Below are 10,274 nucleotides of genomic sequence, written 5' to 3' on the forward strand. Positions count from 1 at the left end.
AATAATGCAAAAGACAAAGTTATAACTGTTAATACTGTTAAAGCTAGCTTTTACATTTTTTAGCTTGATAGCAAATGAGTGCTACATTTAAGCACTAGATTTGCGGTCTTCTCCAGTGGATGTGATGTCACTTTTATCATTCAGTGCCATTCGTAAGGATGAGAATGGTGAGCTAAACAGGTCCTTTCAAGTCTGACTCCCAGCCACTGATTTTCAGTCATGATCGGTCAAATCATGGCTAGCAAAGCTCAACACACCAGGCTACTCTGCTTACTAAGTTAGCAAATAGAAAATGTCAAGCAAACAAACAAAAAAGTAAGAAGAAATTACATCATTCAAGTGTTTCTGTCACGGTTTGGCATGGCAAACCGTGGGGGGTGTGGGGAAGGAGGACCCAGGCGCGGTGCTCTATGTACAAGCAGTGCGTTTATTTACAGTGATGGAACTGATACACAACAATAACACATCCCCGTCTTCTCCCAGTGTTTGTGCTCATGTGTCTGCTCCCTCGTGCCAGTGCACTCTGTGACTGCTGCCCTCTCATCCAGCAATCTGTCCTGGGAAAATAGAGGCAGTAGTTAGTACCCTCAGTTCACTTGGTAAGCTCACACTCACAAACAGACCAGCTGGAGAACTGACGGGAAGTCTCACGAAATGATCCCGCGTCGGTGGGAGCTCCAAGACTCTCTTAAGTAGCTCCCCCGACGAGGCCTGATCAGCAGCAGGTGTGTGGCTTTGGGTGTGGCCAGTCCGCCAGCAGGGCCACACCCACCAGGCCTGAAGGCGCCGGCAGAAACACATACACACACATACAAGCAGGGATAACGAGGGACAGCAATACAAAATATATATTATAATATTAGTCCATAACTGCTCAGGGATCCTGGGTCGCTCAGACCCAGGACCCTGACAGTTTCTCCCCACAGTTAAGTCTAGACTAGCAGCATTTAGTTATTCATCTTTATATTATGTTGCTTTCCCCCCCTCTTCTTTAAGCTAGTCATTAAGCTAGCATATGTATGTTATTAGCCAACCTGAATTTGAGTTAAATAATGTTTAAATATGAAAACAATGAACCATGAAAATGTTATGAATGAACATTTTTATTCATTCATAAATTAATTTGATCCACATGTGATCTTAATGACAAGAGGATTAGATTCCCTGCTCTCCCATATGGAAAAGAAATAGTAAAAACTTAGAAAAGACTTGCATAAGATGTGGCCTACTTCATATAGTGAATCATATAAGGCTTATATGATTTACTCATGAAAGTGGCCACTTTCTCATTACTCTCATTTCACTCTTGTATGCTTTTCATACAAGTTTCACACAAGACAGATACAAACGTTATAAGATTTATATATATCTTTTCCATATGGGCTATCTCCTTGCAAATCTGCATCTAAGGTATTTGCTCCAACTTTGTCACACAGTTGGCAGTTTTAGTGGTAGACAGTGGTAATACCCTCCAGGCCTGCTGGATTTAATAACTTGTCTGGTGGAAACCAAGCAACAGACTATTCATTTTCATGGCTAAATATTTGTGTGTATGTGTGTGGTTTTTGGTATTTTGTTTTTTCAAATTGTATAATTGGCTTGCTTCCCTTGCATTTTGAATAGATACAAGTTTTATATGAGGTTTTCTTTATGGTACAACTAAAAAGACACCTCACAAAAATATAAATTCCCTTCAGTAGTGAGTATCCCCCAAGAGGTATTGGCGATGGCCTTGAAATGTCCTTTCTATTCAAGCCCGTACTTGGAACAGATTGATAAAAGTATACTGTCTGACTTATGGAGTTCTTTGTCTAAAGTCTCCAATTAAAAGGTTCTAAATTACCCACCATTGTTATAATATACATTATAACATTTTTCTTTAGTCTAGGTCATGATTCCTGCTAATTAACCTCGTTACACTTTGAACTGTCCTATGGGACCCCGGAGCCATCTTACAAGCCACAGCCAGCCTGCTAATAACCCTCAGCTTTAGAGAGAAATCCCAAAGAGGAGCCAACGTTTTGCAAGCAGCATCATCGGTTAAATGCTGACATTTGGAAAGAATAAGTAGACTCCCAATGACACACGAACAAAAAAAACCTCCCAAAAAACATTGTGATCACAGTGTAGCGCGGAGTGCTTTTGCGTGAAAGAGCACCTAGAAATGATTTCTCCGTGCCCGTGAAGCTCCATTATTTTTCTTCTCATGTTAAGCCTCTTATGTGGCTTTCACTTATACAAACTTCTGAAAGAGAAGTTTTCTCAGAACTCTGCTCGCTGAGCTCTTTGTGTGCTATTTACCGTGTACCTAAAGTTTATGAATAATTACAGGAGAAAGGCCAGATTTGACTTTTCTAAATGCAAATCAAGTTGGGGGGCCGCGAGGGGATTGTGCTGAGCCACTCAAATGAGGCGAGGGGAACAAAGAGCAACAAAGAGCAGAGGAGTCACCCATTTTATTAATTATGTTGGTTTTAGCAGTTGCCCTTTAGAAAAGTCAGTTGGCTTAATTAAATTACTACGCACGCTTGAAGGAGGAAGCCATAGGAAATAGCCCCTTGTAAAATGGAGTGTTGCAAGCATTCAGTCCCTTATCTAATGAGAATGAGAGCCAAGAGGATGCTCAAAGGTCTTTATGTGTCCTCTGAGTCCTTCACTTACTGCTGTAATATCTGGATTTAGTTGAGAAAAGCAAAGTCTTTGGTGAAACCGCAGCACAGCTCCAATTTTCATGTGAAAGCAAGCGTCCAAGACATGCACACGAGTTTCAAAACAGCAGCTCATGGCAAACAAACACAGCAAGGGCTGATGGGAGCAATATTGCCAATGCTTTCAGCTCTGCCCGGCGTGCTCTCCTATATAGTGGCCTTTAAACCCTCTGGGCCCATAAGTGTAAAGGCATGCTTTTTCCAGGTCAGCTTGCTTGTTTGCTTCTCACAGCTGAGTCTCGCGGCCTGCTGTTAGCACAGCATGTATAGGATAATTAAAGGCGAGCCAAGGGGTCGAGGGAGTCAGCAAGAAGAAGCTGGCATGGAAGATGTTTCGACGAAGACATGCTCACCCCTTCCCCCCGACTGCACATGTTCTAATGCCCCCAGGCATTGCCAGAGGTCATGACGGCTTAGGGAAGCGGCATGTGCATATCCAGTAATATGGCCAGTAGAAAAAGCCACAGAAGACTGGGCACGCAGAGGCAGAATGGAAATGCCAGCTTCTGTTGTGGAGTTGCATTACATTGGTGGGAAGGAAAAATGAGGAGAGAGAGGAGCGATGCCAAAAACAGACAGGACATGGGAAGGTTGGGACACAATATAACCCCTGTTTCCATGCAGCCGAGGATTCCCTCAATCATATCTAGTCCATCTGCTTGGCGTAATTGGCAATAGTCAGTGCAAACTCACACAGTCATGGATCCTGTGAATGACATGGCCAACACATATTGACCAAAGTTAGTGCACAGATCTGGGAAAATACCATGACCACAACACAACCAAGCCAAAGGGTTAGCTTGATTATTTTAGCCAGTTATTTAGGGATTTGGTGCCCATTGTAAACTGGGATACGTTCCAGTCTTTCATAACTTGAGAAGAGAAAGCGGATGAAAATAAACAGCCTATTGAATGACTCTGTACTTCACCATTTCAATCCACTGAGAGTAGAAGTACGCAGCTAATTCTATTTTTAAAGCTTCACCTTCTGCATGTTGGCCATGACCTTGATGGGTTTTTTTAATGTGTTTTTTTTATGTGGAAGTGATCAAATTTGGATAGAAGTGTGGAGTGCAAAGTTAGCAGCTAATGCTAGCAAGTGTGTTTAACAAAAGCATTTATTAAATTCTATTGTTTCCTTTACATCAGTAGGAGACCATAGTATTAACTTACCCTTGAGCAATGTATTCCAAACAATGCCTACTATATGCGGCAATTAATTTTTTGGCATTTTTAAGAAAATTCTATTGTTGTTGTTTTTACTTTTGGAACCTAACACCATTTTACTGGTGAACTAGCGTCATCACTCTTATTTTAAAAGCTTGTTTACTGCTAACTAACATGGGCTACCTTTGAAAGCTGCCAAGATTTCAGAGGGTGTTATTTCCCCCAGTACTGAATGGTAAACAGTTGGAAGTAGAAAAGTGCTTCTTACTACTAATAAGTCTCATTCATTTGATCACACACACAATCATACAAGTGCAGTTTTCTATATCCAAGTGGCTTGTCTAACAGACTGAAGAAGCCATAATGACAGAATGAAATCTGTGACTCCAGCTCTCACTGCAGTTTAATTTTTTTCTGCAGTTCATTTTAGGCACATCACTACACAAATAGTTATTGCCATGACCATGTCAATAATTCTAAAAGATATAAAATGTAATATACAGCAGTGTGCAAAAGTTTCAAATCCCGAATTTCTTCATAGTTTGTTTCCAGGGAGTTACTCCCCTCACTTTTATGCTGCATGTTGTGCCGTGTGTCCTTTAAAAAATCAGAGGAAACTGGACAAATTGAGAACAAAGTCATGTCCTATTTCTTAGATAAGAAATAGGACAGCAAAAACATGATACAAGACTTGAGAGAAGCACCTGGACTTTGAGTTGATGTATGCCAAATTACACAAGAACTGTACTGAAAATCAGTGGCAACAGGGCTTATAGATGAATATGTCAGAAGAGAGACACGACAGTGAGTGTCTATAGCCATCTGTGAATAGCAGTGTCATGATTTACACACAGTGATGCTGGAGATCTTGTTAAAATTGATGGAATTATGAATGCTGAAAAGTACAACAGGATTTTTATCCACAATGGAATAATGCCTGGAAAGTGTCTGATTGGGAATTTCTTCATTTTTCAGCATGACAATGATCCCAAAACCACTGCTTGGATATAGAAACACACAATGTAACACCAGCAGCCCTGGCTTGGCAGTTGTAGAGGCCCTGTTTTTACCTTATATGCTATATTTACATCTATGTTTGTACATGTTTCAATAAATTGCTGCTTATATTTCCCATTTTTCTAACACAATATACAGAAATAATGGGTGGCTCTAGCCTTTTGCACAGTACTGTGATACAAATATTTTTTAATGTTAAGATTTTATGTAATGCAGTGAGTACTTATACACTAAAGTTACCAAAAATATTCAATTGATTCTGCTTAGAAAAGCCTCCAAATTGTGATGTGATATAAAAAAGGAAATAAAGCTTTCAGCATGGAAAAAAAAGAAAGCGTAGCCAGATTGTACTTTTACACGCAAATAGGTCATGAATATTTTGTACATGGGCTAGAAGCAACCCAGTCTCTTAAATATCATCAAATTTGACTTATTTGTCCTTTAATATGATAATATGCTTACAGTGATTCCTCCCTCAGGACATTGCACTGTCTGCACTTTCTATCTTCCCTCAGCTATCATACCCTTTGACTCCTCTGATTCCTCTGCGTTATATAAGGAAAGTCCTCGTGGGACTGAGCGAGGAAGTGGGTAGTTGTTGTTGATAATGGACCCATCTGCCTGGTAGAGCATATTATGTAAAACATCCCCGTCTTTGTTCTGACAATTCTACAGAAAAAATGTGTTAACAAATATTTAATTTCCACTTAGACTTCCCTTTGTTGAAACCCCCTCCTGAGTACGATGCTCTGATGGCTCTCCAGTCAGCCATGCTCTGAATCCCCAAATAGGAAAACAAACCTTGTTGTCACTGTTTCAGTCAAGACATTATGTGGAATATTTATGAAATGACTCAGAGAGTACAGCATGGCTTAGAACCCTGCATCTATGTATGCAGCAACAGTAAATAATTGGTATAATTTCATCATGCCCTGAAGGGAAAAAGAGGAATGTATGTCCTGTTTATTTGACTTTGTTATGCTGACAGAATGGTTTGCTTTTGTGTAAGGAATTATTATAGAAAATAAAATATATTCACATTTTTTGATGCTGTAAGTTTATACTTACTTATCCACAGGTCCAAATAACTGTCAAATTACTCCAAGATTAAGCAGATGAAAAACCAGAAGGCTTTTCCTGTTAAAAGGGAGTTTTTCCTTCCCGCTGTTGCCAAGTGCATGCTCAAAAGGGGTCCTTTGATTGATTGTTTGGGTGTTCTCTCTATTGTTGCCGGGTCTTCATCTTACAATATAAAGAAAAACTGAGTTGAATTGAATCCCAAAACCAGTTTAAAAAAAGAACAAACAGGAAATAAAACATCTCAGTGCATGGTGGCCAGCTTGATTCCCCCCCCCGTAAATGTGAGCAACTTTTTGATGACACCACAAAAGGCTGTCTCACTTCTGAGATAAAGATGGAGCAGTGACCTGTTACCAACTCTGTCGCTTTCTAATGCCAGCAATGTACCTTTGTGCGTGTGTGTGCCGTTTCTGCTGTACAGATGGGCTAAGTGGGTCAACAGATGGTGCACGTGTGTTAGTGATTCCCTTCTGGTATTGAACTGACCTCCTGGCTGCTTAGACTGAGCGGAAGGAAAGCTCCTCACGCCAATATATAAGGAGCCCTGACCTGTTTGTTTCACATCCAGCCTATATACGGCACACATCTGGATGTACATGTGTCACTGAAACTGAAGTAAATTCCTCACATCAGCTCACTTTGGAACATATTGATCCAATTAATTATCCTCTTTGATGTGCTGTGGAGGTTATAAGCCAAGCTACAGCTGGATGAAGGTGGGCTTTAGGCAGCTGAGGACTGAGCTGTAAAACTTGAGTAACTTGAAATTAGCACCTAACACATTATAATTAAACTTCAGTTACATTGCAGGGTCCTTTGAAGCTTCCCCTCCCCTCGTAGCTGGCGGAACCCAGTGTGATGATGCTTCTGTTCCAACTGTTTTTATAACTCATTTCCACACTAGGTCAACTAAATCTGGCAACACATATTTTTTCTTCTTCCAGGTGCATAGAAAACATTGGGCACAGTTTCTGGCTCATGTGTCCTAATAGGATGGACATAAAGCAGCATTGCAGAACAATATAAAAATAGTTTTATATTGCATAAACATTTTGGAGGGACCAGTGCCACCCGGTGCCCCCCTCCGGATACACCCCTGTATCCTTCCAGCAATGCAATACAGTGAATGCCATTTTGGTACTTTCGTATTTTTCTGGTGTGTGTGTGTGTGTGTGTGTGTGGGTGGGGGTGGGGGGGTTGTATCATACTGTATCATACTGGTATCAGCAAAGGGAATTATATATTATGTTCTTTCTGTTTCAACACTAATACTAGCTCACATACATTTATTTGATCAGTACTTTTCACACTGTATGTGTAGGCTCTTTAAGCAGCTCCTCACTAATCTGGTCTCCATTCAGGTTTTTGGTAGGCGCTGCATCCCAGAAACTCCTTTTCTGCTTTTTTATTTTTATTTCATTAATTTTTAGAGAGATTTAGCCCTGCGACAGACTGACAACTGGTCCAAGGAGAGGCTCCAACCCTCCCATGACCCTGATTTTGATCAACGGAAGAAAATAGATCCATGGAGATCGATAGCAAAGATCAAGATGTGATTTAGTGATTGCTGGCATCTTTTGGCTCTAACAGTATTGAATTAAGCTAAAAGTGATGCTTGAAGATCCTGAGCTGGTGATATATTATCTATTAAATGGCTTTTTAGAGCCAAATCTATGTTTCTACTTTACGGATGGTGGAATTATTCCAGCTTAATGCATTTCATTTTAATGAGGTGTGTTTAAGTTGTATTTCATCACTTTCACTGAATGCAGAGAGAAGCCTTTGGGGCAGCAGGCTGACCAAATAGAGTGTCTCAGGTGTGAGGGTTAAAACCTTGGAAATGAATTAACATTTTTGCATTTGCCCCCATCTCAAAATCAAAATTTATTTTATATTAAAATGTTTTTTGGTTAAACCAGTGAAAAAAGTCAAGCTTTGGGTATTTTTGTAACATAAAACAGGCGACTAAAAATTCGCTATTATTTAATCATCAACAATTTTGGTGTTAAGAAGTAGACAAATCGGGCATTCAGTGTCTTCATGGTGAACACAGAAGCCTAACGGTTTAATATTATTAACATCTTGTAACTATGATGTAATATTTATTTTTTTTACAGTTTAATAATAGCGCCATAGTTCTGGCATTTAAGTTTCAGAACTCACACAAGTGGCTTACAGCTATAGCTAACCTGGTTAAGCAGGCGGTCCATGTACTGAAGGTCAGTTTCTTTGTGTTTTTCCCACATTAATGTCTTTTCTTTGCTCTGTCTTATAAAATACAGGCTGCATGTATTTTCCCCCTACTACTTCTAACCTTATCTAATTAACAGAGGCTAAAAAATAACACCTTGGATCATGTTTACTCAAATATTAAGCAAGCCTACAGATCTGTTCCCCTCCCCCACCTGAGCATGTCCGACCACCTCTCTCTACTCCTTGTCCCGGCATACACACCACTCAGGAAAAGGACAAAGCCCACCATCAGAACCATTAACACCATTTCTGAGGAAGCTCTCGCTCAATTGCAGGACTGTTTTGCTCTCACAGAGTGGAGTGTCTTTGAACAGGATGACCTAGAGACTCACACAACCGCAGTGCTGGGTTACATCAAACACTGCATGGACACTGTCACCATGGAAAAGCGGGTCCGGATCTACCCCAACCGTAAACCCTGGATGACAAGCAAGGTTCAGGCACTGTTAAAGGCACGCAACTCTGCATACAAATCTGGGGACCAGGACATGTACAGCAGAGCAAGAGCAGACCTTAAAAAAGGCATCAGAGCAGCAAAACTGGACTATTCAAACAAGCTATCAGATCACCTCTCTGATAACAACTCCAGGAAGGTATGGGAGGGCCTGAAACACATTACAAAGCCAATGGGACAAATATAGATAATATGGACATCTCGTTAGCGGAGGAACTTAACCACTTTTTTGCCCGCTTCGAGAAAACTGCAATCACCCCCACCATGCACACCACTCTGCCCACAGCGTCCTCTGAGCACAGCCCCCACACATTTAGCCTCCAACAACATCAGGTCCGCAATGTGTTCAGAGCAGTAAATCAGAGGACAGCTGCTGGCCCCGACGGAATACCTGGTAGAGTGCTCAAAGCCTGTGCCGACCAGCTGGCTCCTGTGTTCACCAGACTATTCAACCTCTCCCTGACACATGCCTCTGTCCCTCACTGCCTGAAATCATCAACAATAGTCCCAGTCCCCAAGTCCACCACCATCAGTAGCCTCAGTGACTACAGACCCATCGCACTGACTCCAGTGGTTGCAAAGTGCTTTGAGAAGCTGGTCCTAAAACACATAAAGGACTGCCTCCCACCCAGCTTCGACCCCCACCAGTTTGCCTACAAGGCAAATAGGTCCACAGAGGTTGCAATTTCCACTGCTCTCCACTCCGCTCTGCATCACCTGGAGAATCCTGGGACATCAGTAAGGATGCTCTTCGTTGATTTCAGCTCGGCCTTCAATACTATCATCCCAGACATTCTTATAGACAAGCTGGTAAACTTGGACTTCCCCCCATCCACATGTGCATGGATCAAAAACTTCCTCACAGACCGTTCACAATCAGTCAAGGTTGGCAACCACCGATCATCCACCCTGTCACTCAGCACTGGCTCACCACAGGGATGTGTGCTGAGTCCACTATTATACACCATCTACACCAGTGACTGCACCCCTACGCACCCCTGCAACATCATCATCAAATTTGCAGACGACACCACTCTGCTGGGGCTCATCACCAACGATGATCACACCGCCTACAGGGATGAGGTCCAGCGACTGTCAGAATGGTGTAACTACAATAACCTCACCCTAAACACCAAGAAAACCAAGGAAGTGGTCATGGACTCCCGCAAAACAAGAATTGATCCCCCTCCCCTATCCATAAAAGGTGACTATGTGGAGAGGGTGTCCTCCTTTAAGTTCCTTGGCACCCACATATCCGAGGACCTATCCTGGTCCACAAACACATCAGCCCTAGTAAAGAAAGCCCAGCAGCGCCTCCATTTCTTGAGGATTCTGAGATGGAACAGGCTGCAGACTGAACTCCTAGTGTCCTTCTACCGTGCCACTATCGAGAGTGTGCTGGTGCACGCCATCCCTGTGTGGTACGCTGGTTGCATAACAGCTGACAAGAAGAGACTACAGAGGGTCATCAGAACTGCAGAGAAGGTGATCGGCTGTCCACTCCCCTCCCTGGAGTTAATTGCCAGCTCAAGATGTCTCTCCAGAGCCAGGGCAATTATAAAGGACCACCTCCATCCTAACCACCACCTCTTCAA

The 10,274-nt window shown here is 42.0% G+C and overlaps 1 long non-coding RNA gene across 1 annotated transcript; it reads right to left on the reverse strand.

Moving 5' to 3' along the window:
• Positions 1-407: 407 nt before the first annotated feature.
• Positions 408-6,247, reverse strand: LOC146360918 (uncharacterized). The gene is made up of 2 exons (XR_014799517.1): positions 640-6,247; positions 408-557 (listed from the first exon to the last, which is right to left on the reverse strand). It is a non-coding gene; the product is annotated as an uncharacterized LOC146360918 (long non-coding RNA).
• Between the last annotated feature and the right edge of the window lie 4,027 nt (positions 6,248-10,274).

This window comes from Perissodus microlepis, chromosome 23, assembly GCF_051167445.1.
Source record: "Perissodus microlepis isolate ML-2025 ecotype Zambia chromosome 23, ASM5116744v1, whole genome shotgun sequence".
Taxonomy (NCBI): Eukaryota; Metazoa; Chordata; class Actinopteri; order Cichliformes; family Cichlidae; genus Perissodus; species Perissodus microlepis.